The 11,392-nt window shown below is 46.2% G+C and overlaps 1 protein-coding gene across 2 annotated transcripts in view; it reads right to left on the reverse strand.

The window, feature by feature from the left end:
* Positions 1-4,016, reverse strand: part of Ttll1 (tubulin tyrosine ligase like 1) — a 32,838-nt gene extending 28,822 nt beyond the window's left edge. Inside the window, exon 1 of one of the 2 annotated variants that reach the window (XM_031351089.1) lies at positions 3,722-4,016. The gene's annotated coding sequence lies outside the window, so the exon portion shown is untranslated. Of the gene's footprint in view, positions 1-2,178; positions 2,350-3,721 lie in introns of those variants that run through there. The other variant, XM_031351081.1, reaches the window with a different exon arrangement.
* Between the last annotated feature and the right edge of the window lie 7,376 nt (positions 4,017-11,392).

Here is an 11,392-nt window from a genome sequence, read left to right on the forward strand (position 1 = left end):
GGGAGGAAGGGAGGAAGGGAGGAAGGGAGGAAGGGGAGAAGAGGAGGAAGGGAGGAAGGGAGGAAGGGAGGAAGGGGAGAAGAGGAGGAAGGAAGATTGGTTCTTGCCTTCGCCCACCAGTGACGTTCTGACTCAGACTCTTTGGAGCAGGACCCAGGGAGCTGTCAGATGAATCTCACATATGCTCCATTTTGAAATCCACTTGTCTACTTCATGTATGTCTTTACTCCAACATGTCAGTACCGGACTACCACCATGCCATACCTCCTGCCGAATCCTCAGCCCCCAACTAGTGTTTAGCAACAGTAGGTACTTAGTAAGTACCTGATGAATTGTGCCAGGCCTTTAATCCCAGCACTGGGGAGGCAGAGGCAGGTGGATCTCCATGAGTTCCAGGAGAGCATGGTCTACCTAGTGAGCTCTAGGACCACACAGAGAGACCTTTCCTCAAACAACAACAACAACAACAACCAAAAAAAATTAAAATAAAATAAGTTGGCAAGATGGCTAAGCAGGTAAAAGTGTTTGTCTCGCAAGCTTGGTGACCCAAGTTTGATTCCTGGAAGGCACATAAAGGTGAGAACCAACTCTACAATGTTACCCTCTGACATCCATATGTAGTACAGGTGTGCCCACATACATATAATGATAAAAATAAATAAATGATAAATAATAAAAAATAAGTGGAGTCCTGCATGGTGGCACAGGCTTACAATCCCAGTGCTTAGGAAACAGAGGTAAGAAGACCAGGAATGTAAGGTCATCCTCAGCTACATAGGAAATTCCAGGCCAGCCTGGGCTACAGGAAACCCCAAAATAAATTCCCTCTGTATAGGACCAGAGAAGTGCTACTCAGGCTAATCAGTGAATGAGAGGAAGTCTAGCCCTCCAGGGTTGAGAAACCAGCAACAACCACCTATAAGGACTTGGCTTTCTAGGAACATGCAGAATGCGACTGGGGGCAGATGAGCAGCTCAGAACACTTGCCTGTTGGACGTCTGCTGTGATAAGAGCTGCAGACAGCAGTCAAAATGCCTTCCTAGGAACGGCGAGCAGATGAGAACTTACCAGAGTCTCGCCACCCTTCTGGGTCCAGCCTCAGAAAGCAAGGCCCCTGCTTCCCACACTTGGACTTTTTTTTTTACAAATCAGAGTCAGTGAAGTCACAACGACACCAGGATTCCCAGGATCTTTATTCTTTTCCAGCAAGCTTTCAATGAAAGGGAGGAAAAAGCTATCTCTAAGAAAAGAAGACTTAGGCGGCTGGAGAGATGGCTCAGCTGTCCGACCTGGGACTGCTCTTACAGAGGACCTAAGCTTGGTTCCCAGCACTTATCTCACAGCCTTCTGTATGTAAGTCCAGCTCCAGGGCCTCCCACATGCCCTCCCTGGCTTCCACCAGCACTTGCACACACCCGCACTGAGACACAAACATATACACATAATTTAAAGATTAAATAATGAAGAATTTTTAAATTAAGAAAATAGTAGGGCTGGAGAGAAGGCTCAGCAGTTAAGAGCACTGGCTGTTCTTCCAGAGGTCCTGAGTTCAATTCCCAGCAACCACATAGCGGTTCACAACCATCTATAATGAGATCTGATGCCCTCTTCTGGCATGCAGGCATACATGCAAATAGAGCACTCATATACATACATAAATAAATCTTTTTTAAAAAGAAGAAAAAAGAAAATAGCATATAATACTGCACATCCATGATGTGTATTCCTCTCCACACCACTGTAGGTTGCCAGTGTCATGACCTAAAGTGGTTATCTACCAGCGTCTCAGATTCATTGAGAGCAGAGCAGGGCTTCTCTTTTTGTGCTGTCATATGACATCACTGTATTATGCTCATTAAATGTTTCCCAAACAAAGCCTGTTTTACCAAGTCCAACTTGGCTTGCAGGGCTATACACTTCCTGAATCCAGTTGTGGATGCAGTCCCTGCAACCCCTCTGTCCCCGCTTCCCGCACTCCCCTCCCCCCCAGCTCCACTGAGGACCACAACTCCAAGATCCCCCTCCTAACAAAGAGGGCAACATCTCGGGTCGGTGCAGTCATGCAGAGAAGCAAGTGGAGCGGCCTTGAGCTCCCCGCACAGGTGCGGCGCCCTCCAACACCCCCAACAGATGCCAGCCACCTCAAACAATACGGACTGCGGATGCACTGAATCCTACCTAGACCAGCCCGTGAGAAAGATAACGATGCAATGACAGCAGTTGGAGGGCACAAGGCAAGTCCCAGGAGATCAGCAGAGGAAACGACGCGGAACAGCGGAGACACGGACCGGGTGGCAGGAGCTAAACCGCCCGGATCCTCCACCCGCAAGCCCGCCCGCGCGTGCGCAATCTCCACGCGCGGCCACGCCCACGGCGCACAGGACCCCGCCCCGCTTCTCTACTGCAACCAGTCCGCTGGGCGCACCCCACTTCCGGAGAGGTGTCCTAGCAACCGAGAACGCGACTACGAGCGACGCTACTGCTTCCTGATTATTATTATTATTATTATTATTTTCTGTCCATGGCGGTGACACCTTTTTCCCTGCCTCGGTTTTTTTCTGTGAGTTAATCACCGCCTAGAGGCTAGAAAGCGCAGGGCATCCTATCCGCGCACTCTTCAGGGCACAGAAATGAAAGTTGTGAGGGCTAGGGCCAACGGATAAAGGCGCTTGTCGCCAAGCCTTCCTTATAAGCTCATTTCGACTCCCGGGACCTACATACGTGATGGATGGAGAGAACAGATACCTACAAGTCGTCTTTTGATCTTTACTCGTGTGCCATGTTGAATGCACCCCCTCCCCACGCCCACAATAAATGTTATTAAAAAATTAATGGATCTGGAGAAATGGCTCAGAGGTTTTAAAAAAAAAAGTGCTGTGCATAGGACCCAAGTTCAGTTCTCAGCACCCATGCCAGGCTCCCCACAACCACCTGCATGTCTCCAACTCGGGATCAGAAGCCCCAGTGGCTTCCATGGGCACCTGCCCACAAGTGAAAAACATATGTGCACACAAGCACACACAAACGATAAAAATAAAAATAAAAATAAAAATACGACTGGAGAGATGGCTTGGCAGTTAAGAGCACTGACTGTTCTTCCAGAGGACTCAGATTCAATATCCAGCACCCACCTAGTGGCTCACAACCTTCTGTTAACAATGCATATGGTGCACTGAAAATATGTAGGCTAAACACACACACACATACATGAATAAAATTTAAAAATGAAAATTAAGTAAAAAGAAAAATTTAAAGACAAGATACAAGATGACAAACTGAGCCGGGGCATCTAGAGGACAATCGGGTGCTGGGCAGGGTTGGCCATTGTTTCCTACTGACACTCCACTTTGCCATCCAGAAATCAGAGATGACGACTAACTCGTGTTTCTGAAGTTGTAGTGTAATGTGAACATTTCATTCAGCATGTAGTGGTGACAAGGGGGTCCTCTCAAAAGATTTGAAGCATTCGTCCAGACAGTATGTTTTATATGGGCTGAGTTGTTGTGCCTGTGTGTGTATGCATGTGGGGACCAAGGGTCATCTTCGAGTGTCTTTTCTGTGGACAGCTCCTATCCTGCAGGAGCTGACACAGGCTGTGTAGTTCTGAGCCACAAAAGCCTCCAAAGAGGCAACAGGCCCCTCCTTCCCGTAGGTCTCTCCTATGGCTGCCACGGTACACTGTCCCATATGAGCTCCTGTCAAAATGGTGGCGCCACAATACCTCCTCAGCCTGCTGTTGTCCCAGGAGCTGCAAGAGCTGTCCACGGTGGCACACCGCCTTCTCTGCCTCAGTGGGAGCGGCCCCCTCAGGTGCCAGCCACAGTGATTACGCTTTTCCTGCCTCAGCCTACTGCCAGCCTGAGGAGCTGTCCACGGTGGTGACACGTTCTTTCCTGCATCAGCCTACAGCTTTCTTGAAACATCACAGCAAGAGCTGTTCCACAGGAGCTGTCCACAGTGGCAGCACTTCTACTCCAGTCTCCCCACCTCCCCAGCATCCCCACAGAGATGGCACCTCAGTATGGACCGAGAGGGAAATGGGGGTGGAAAAAAAAGTCACCAATCCCCGAGCAGAAAAACCCACCAATCCCTGAACAGGAAAACACACCAATCCCTGAGCTCCCTCAAGCTCAGCACTTGAAATCCCACCAATCCACATTCTAGAAATCTGCCCTAAGAAGCTCCGCCCCCTCAGAAATTCTATATAAGCACTGCCCCTTTGTCTGTTCCCTACTGTCTGCTCCCAGGAGCAGAGGGCAGCCTTCCCTGGGTTTCTTTCCCTCCACACCCTGGACCCTCCAATAAATCTCATGAGATTTTCTGCCTGGCGTGACTCTTCAGAAGAAGCCAAAAAGAAAAGAAGCAATAAAGAGAAGAGAAAAAGTAAAGAGAAGGATTGGAGCTGAGCCTTCTGAGCTCCTGAGCTCAGCTGGGAATGCCTTCCTGTTGGAGCTGCAAAGCAAGCCTCTGCTGAGAAGGCTTCCTCTCAAAGTTATGTGCTTCCTGATCTCCTGTGCCTCAGGATGTCCTTGCACTGGGACACTGTCCCACCTCAGGACTGTGTGGTTCCTGGGCCCCTGCGTCTCAGGATGTCCTTCCACTGGGATACCTTCTGCTCCCAGAGCTGTATGGTTCCTGGGCTTCCGAGTCCCAAGATACCCTCCCAACTGAGCAGAAACCCCTACACAGGCCACCATGGGTTTTTGTGGTGGTGGTTCCCCTGCCCCAAGCTACCAAGTAGGGAGACTGGCTAGCTAACAAGCCCCAGGGACCTGCTTGCCTGTGGTGGTTTGAATATGCTTGGCTCATGGGAAGTGACACTATTAGGGGGTGTGGCCCTTTTGGAGTAGGTGTAGGAAGTGATTCACTGTGAGGGTGGGCTCTGAGGTCCTATGCTTAAGTTCTGCCCAGTGCAGAAGAAACCCTCCTGGGTCCTACGGAGGACAGTCTCTTCTGGTCGCCTTTGGATCAAGATGTAGGACTCTCAGCTCCTCTAGCACCATGTCTGCCTGCACACTGTCATGCTTCCCACCATGATGATAATAGACCGAACCTCTGAACCTGTCAGCCAGCCCCAATTAAATGTTGTCCTTTATAAGAGTTGCCTTGGTCATGGTATCTGTTCACAGCAGTAAAACCCTAAGACACTCTCTCCCCCTACTGTGGGATTACAAACACATGTCACTATGCCCTATTTTTCTTTTTTCTTTTTTTTCTTTTTTGTTTGTTTTTTGACACATGTTTTCTTGGTGTAGCCCTGGCTATCCTGGAACTGTATAGACTAGGCTGGCCTTGAAGTCAGAGATCTGCCTGCCTCTGCCTCCCTAGTGTTGGGACTAAAGATGTGCGCCATCATTGCCTGGCTTGTAATCATTGCTCTTGCTCAATTCTTTTGCTGAGTTTTGTGCCATTCTCAAAATTTCCAGCTTTCCTGAAAGCAGATGTTCTTAACCTGTGTATCACGACTGCTTTGGGGGTCACATATCAGATATGCACATTAAGATTCATAGCAGTAGCAAAATTACAGTTATGAAGTCACATCGAAATAATTTTATGGTTGGGGTCGCCACAGCATGAGGAACTATATTAAAGGATCACAACATTAGGAAGGTCAAGGAGCACTCTACCAGAGAGCCGACTCAGTGGCGAAGAGTTCTGGCTTCTCTTCTAGTGGACCCAGGTTTGATTCTCTGCATCTACATAGCATCTCACAATCACATGTAACTCCAGTTCCGGAGGATCTCATGACCTCTTTGGGCCTCTGTAAGCTCCAAGCAAGCATGTGACACACAAACATATGTGACGACTAAACACTTATCCATATAGATTTTTAATTAAATAAATAATAAAAAATTATTTAAGAAATAAAACAATCCCTCCCTTTAGAAAGAAGCAGCCCACCAGCGAGAAAGGAGCAGCATCTGTGCCAGCTCTGAGAACCAGGTGGTTTTAAATAGGACACATTATCTCTCCGAGCCCATTATCATATCATTAAATTGGAAATAACATTTTTTTTTTCATAGAAGGGTTTTGGGGGTTGAGCATGCTAACTGAGGCAGGAAGATTGCTTGAGTTTAGGGTTTCTGGATTAAAGCTTTTTTTTTTTTTTTTTTTTTTTTTTTTGAGATAGGGTCTTACTATGTAGCCCTGGATGTTCTGGAACTCTTTTGTAGACCAGGCTGGCCTCAAACTCAGAGATCTGCCTGCTTCTAACTTAAGTGCTGGGATTAAAGGTGAGTGCCACCATACCCTGAGAAAGTGTTTTATTCTAATCAAGCATCTTACCTAAGTTTGGTATCAGCTGCATAATGGAGGTGAATTCATCCAGGTTGGAAATCAAGGGCATTGGAAGGGTTATTGGAAAAGATAAGTAAGTAAATAAATAAGCCATAGTTGGATGAAATCCTCCTGACCCCTGGAGAGGCTGAGGCAGGAGAATGGGAAGTTCCAGGTTAGCCTAAGCTACATAGCCAGACCTTATTTAAACAGAGTAGTGTCCTTGGCACGGCACATGGTAGTATCAAATATTTATTGGGTTAGTTCATAGGGAAAGAGCTACATGTATGCAGCCATGCCTCCCCTAGGAGAGACCATGCCAGAGTCTTGTGAAGAGCAGCTAGAAATGCACCTGCCATGTTTGCCCAGTTCCCTTACATGCACTCTACAGGGCCTCCCCAGCCTCACCCAAATACAGGTGAGCACCAAGGGAAATCAACCTTGGAGGACAGGTAACGGGAGCCAAGGTGGAACATTTGCTGGGAGCTTGTGGCTCCATGAGTAAATGACCAGAGACGGACAGACCGCCTCTCAGTGCTAATGTAACCATGTAAGTTTAGCTTTTACAAAACCTTCAAGGAGTTTGAGGCCAGATTAGACAGTATGATGAGACCTATCTCAGAACAAGACTGTTGGAGTTCAGAAATTGCCACACAAAGCATGCAAACTCTGATCTCAATGAAGCAAGAATAGTTTATTGAGCTCACATCCCAAGACTGAACTTCAGGGCCATAAAAAGGACTCAGGTGCCTAACTGTAGTATCCATCCATCTACCCCAAAAGCATGCTTTTTATAGGAAAAACCAGGTTCAAAAGTTTAAAGGGCAAGTAAGGGACCACTCCAACATTTTGGTTAACTAGACAGAGTATTACCAGCTAACCTTTAAGCTGATTGGTGCTGAACGAGGTAAGAGAAGTGGGCGGGGGCAAAGCTGATTGGTGCTGAACGAGGTAAGAGAAGTGGGCGGGGGCAAAGCTGATTGGTCCTGAGCAAGGTAAGAGAAGTGGGTGGGGGCCAACAGGGGAGTTCCAGAACACTGAGATAACAGAGCATAAGTAATTCAGCCATAACTTTTTAGTGGCATTCTTCAGTGTCAGCCATGGATAATTACTTCTGGGAAGTGGAGTCTGAGAACCTGAACTTAATTTCACCTTCTGAGCAAAATGGAGGCTGAATACAAAATGGCTACCATTATGTTAAAAATGGAGGCTGAATACAAAATGGTGATAGTTATGTTAAAAGGAGCAGGCCTTAACAAAACCCAAAGCATGTACATATACATTACACACAGGTTAGCAAGAAACAAACATCATACAAATACATAATACAAGTCCAGATGTAAGCTCTCAGCTACTTCCCCAGCACTATGTCTGCCTGCATGCTGCCATGTTTCCTGTCAAGAAAAGGGACTAATCTCTGAAACTGTAAGCAAGCCCCCAAACAAGTGCTTTCTGGTATAAGAGTTGCCTTGATCACAATGTCTCTTCCCAGCAATAGAACGGTGACTAAGTCAAAGTGTGAGGCTCCGGGTAGATAAGAACCTGATGATGATGATGGTGATGGTGATGGTGATGGTGATGGTGATGGTGATGGTGATGGTGATGGTGATGGTGATGGTGATGATGATGATGATGATGATGATGATGATGATGATGATGATGATAGTGGTGGTTGTGGTGGTGGTATTGTGCTGGGCACAATGGCTCACAAGCACTGTCCTGAGCAACCTTGACTAACCAAATGAATGAATGAATGAATGAATGAATGCATGAATAAATAAAATAAATAAATAAGAAACTGAATCTGTAGTTCTATGGATAGAGTGCTCACCTGGTATGTATGATGCCCAGAATTTAATCCTAGTACAAAATAAAATGGAACATGGCCCCTGGGTTATACATGCTTATAATTCCAGCATCTGAGAGGTAGAAGCTGGAGGTTTAGATGTTCAAGGTCAAGTGGACAGTGGTGGTGTATGCCTTTAAGCCCAGCACTCAGGAGACAGAGGCAGGAGAATCTCTGTGAGTTCGAGATCAGCCTAAGTTCCAGGACAGCCAAAGCAACACAGAGAAACACTGTCTCAAAGGACTACAATGACAAAAAAGTTCAAGGTCATCCTTGGCTATTTACTGAGTTTGAGGTTAGCCTGGGCTACATGAGATCTTCTCTCAAAAGCCACAAAAAGAAAAACAAAACAAAACAAAACAAAAGCCCAGGATAGATGGTTTAGGCTCTCACTTTTTTTTTTTTTAAGATTTTATTTATTGTTATATGTAAGTACACTGTAGCTGTCCTCAGACATACCAGAAGAGGGTGTCAGATCTCATTATGGGTGGTTGTGAGCCACCATGTGGTTGCTGGGATTTGAACTCAGGACCTTCAGAAGAGCAGTCAGTGTTCTCACCCACTGAGCCATCTCTCCAGCCCAGGCTCTCACTTTTAAAACCACAAACATGCAAATAGGTACTACATTAATATTTTATTTACATATGATTTTTTTTATTTTTAAGACACTTATTTTGAGCAAGATGATCTTGCTATGTCACTCTGGCTGGCCTGGAATTCTCTATGTAGATGAACTCATGGTGATCCACTTGCTTCTGCCTCCTTAGTGCTGGGACTAGAGGTATGCACCATTATACTTGGCTCAATATTATCTGATTTTTAAAAATGATCTGAATTGACCCTCAGGTTTTTAAAGCCATTCTGAAGAATGAGGCTCTCTTTTACTGTTAAGATGTCTAAACCAAGGAACTAGTCTTAATCCACTTTTGGATTTGGCTTTCTGCCCAAATGGCCATCTGCTTTTAAGTCTGTGCCACGACTAGAAAGCTAGACAACATTCCCAACAAACAAAAACACTGAGAAAATCTTAGAAGATCCAAAAATGAACGAATCTGGAAGTCGCAGTTAAAAAGTGAATACAAACACTCAAAAGAAAAGTAAGGTTTCCATGTAAGCCTTGGGATTAGACCCCCACCCCGCCCTGCCCCAGTGTGGAAGGGGCCACGGGAAGGCAGACAGGTAGAAAGTCACTTGCTGAAACGGTCTCCTGGGGGAGCAATGGGTATGTCTGATGTCTGGCTTTGAACCTTCCTAACACTGCGGCCCTTTAATACAGTTCCTTGTGTCATGGTGACCTCTAATCATAAGATTATCTTTGTTGCTACTTGATAACTGCAATATTGCTACTGTTATGAATAGCAATGTGAATGTCTGATATGCAGGATATCTGATATGCAACCCCTGTGAAAGGGTCCTTCTGCCTCAAGGGGTTGCAACCCACAACTTTGAGAAAGGCACAAACCTGAGCGAAAGAACTGAAGAAGATGCCAAAACCTGAGCTCCAGTTTCTAGGCTAACCCCCAACACGCTATGTCTTCAGGTTGGGGGAGCCCAACAAATCTAGCGTTTCCAGGTTAATCCCCTGCCTAACTACCATCAATGCAGAGGAAGCAGAGGTTAAGTTTATGATTTGACTCCCAGCACCAGCCCATTATGTTAAAGGCCGTAGGAGCTCCTTCCCTGACCCCATTAGATGCTTGCCATACTGGAAACACCCCTTACTTGCCACTTTCTATAAATCTTTGCCCCGGTAAGTGTTTGAGGTTCTTCTCCATCAAAACCATCCTGCATGTCCGTGGTGGGCTGAGGCCAGGATAGCTCGAATAAAGACCCTGGTGTGATTGTATGGGATCAGCTTCTGGCTGGTCTCTCAGACTTCACTGACACTTCCTTAGGACTACAAAGGAACACAATGACTTTAGTGCCAATTAGCTGAATGAGCCCCCTTCCTTTCTGGTCTAGATTCATTTCTGTTGCTGTGATAAAATACCTTGACCAAAGGAGACTTAGGGCAAGAAAGAGTTTATTTAGCTTATAATTAATCCCCAGTTATGGTCCTTCATTAGGGAAGCCGCAGCAGAAGCCAAGTCCTATCACATCTACTGTCAGCAGTGGGGAAACCGGGTTTTTAACCTCTTCCACTCTTATCCAGCTGTGTCCAGTCTTACCTAGCTCAGGACCCTGCCAAGGGAATGGCGCTGCCCACAGTGGGCTAGGTTTTGGGGTTTTTGTTGTTGTTGTTACTGTTGTTGTTGTTCTTTGAAACATGGTTTCTCTCTGTAGTATAGTTCTAACTGCCCTGGACTCACTTTGTAGAATAGGCTGGTCTCAAACTCACGGAAATCTGCCACCTCTGCCTCCTGAGTGTTGGGATTAAACGTGTGCACTTCCAGGATTGGCCTGGTCTAGGTCTTTCTACATAGGTTAACATTAAGACAGACCTCCATAATAAACTCACAGGCTAAGCTGGTGTAGAGGATTCCTCTATTGAGGCTCTTTCCCGTCAGGTGATTTTAGTCTGTGGAAAAGTTGATTCAAAACTGACCAGCAGGCTTCTGTAAAAAGAATATCATTCTTGGCTGGATGGTAGTCCAGCAGCAGAAAACATGCTGTTATCAGTTAACAGTTTCCTTAAACTGGAAGGCAAACAACTCAAAATAGCTTTAGGAAGTCCCTGAAACTGACAGGACTCACCTTACCAGAGCAAACAATAAAAGCTGAGTGCTCCCCCCTCAGAATAGGGAAGCTAAACTGCAGAGATTCCGAGACTAGAGTCGCAGCTTTGAGGAAGCAGACATTTAGACCGGAAGACATTTATACCAACTGAGGCGTCTGGAAAGCGTGTTCTCCAACCACCTGAGCTGCCTGCAAGCAGTACAGTGAGCTCCAGGTTCCCAGCTTTGTGAGCTGTCACCCATGCTGGGTGGGCTTTGGTGATGTGGCTGTCTTTGAGTCATTTCTGCTTCTATAAGTAACCCCAATAAACCTCATTGTTCACCAAGTTGACTTTTGTGGTATTCATATTTTGGTCTGTCAGGGATCCCTCTATTGGGTGAATATTGTGTATAGCATCTCCCCAAAAGTTTTATCATGCAACACATGCTTAGCATGTACATACTCGGTGTTGGGCTTAATCTCTGGGGAAGCGGGGGGGAGGGCTGTCCATTTGTCTCACTGTAACTCTGTATGACCCACATTCTGTATTCAGTCACTATTACAGTTTTCTTTTCACCGATAAGAAGGCTGTGAAATCAGGCTGGAGAGATGGCT

This window comes from Mastomys coucha, unplaced genomic scaffold (assembly GCF_008632895.1).
Source record: "Mastomys coucha isolate ucsf_1 unplaced genomic scaffold, UCSF_Mcou_1 pScaffold11, whole genome shotgun sequence".
NCBI lineage: Eukaryota > Metazoa > Chordata > Mammalia > Rodentia > Muridae > Mastomys > Mastomys coucha.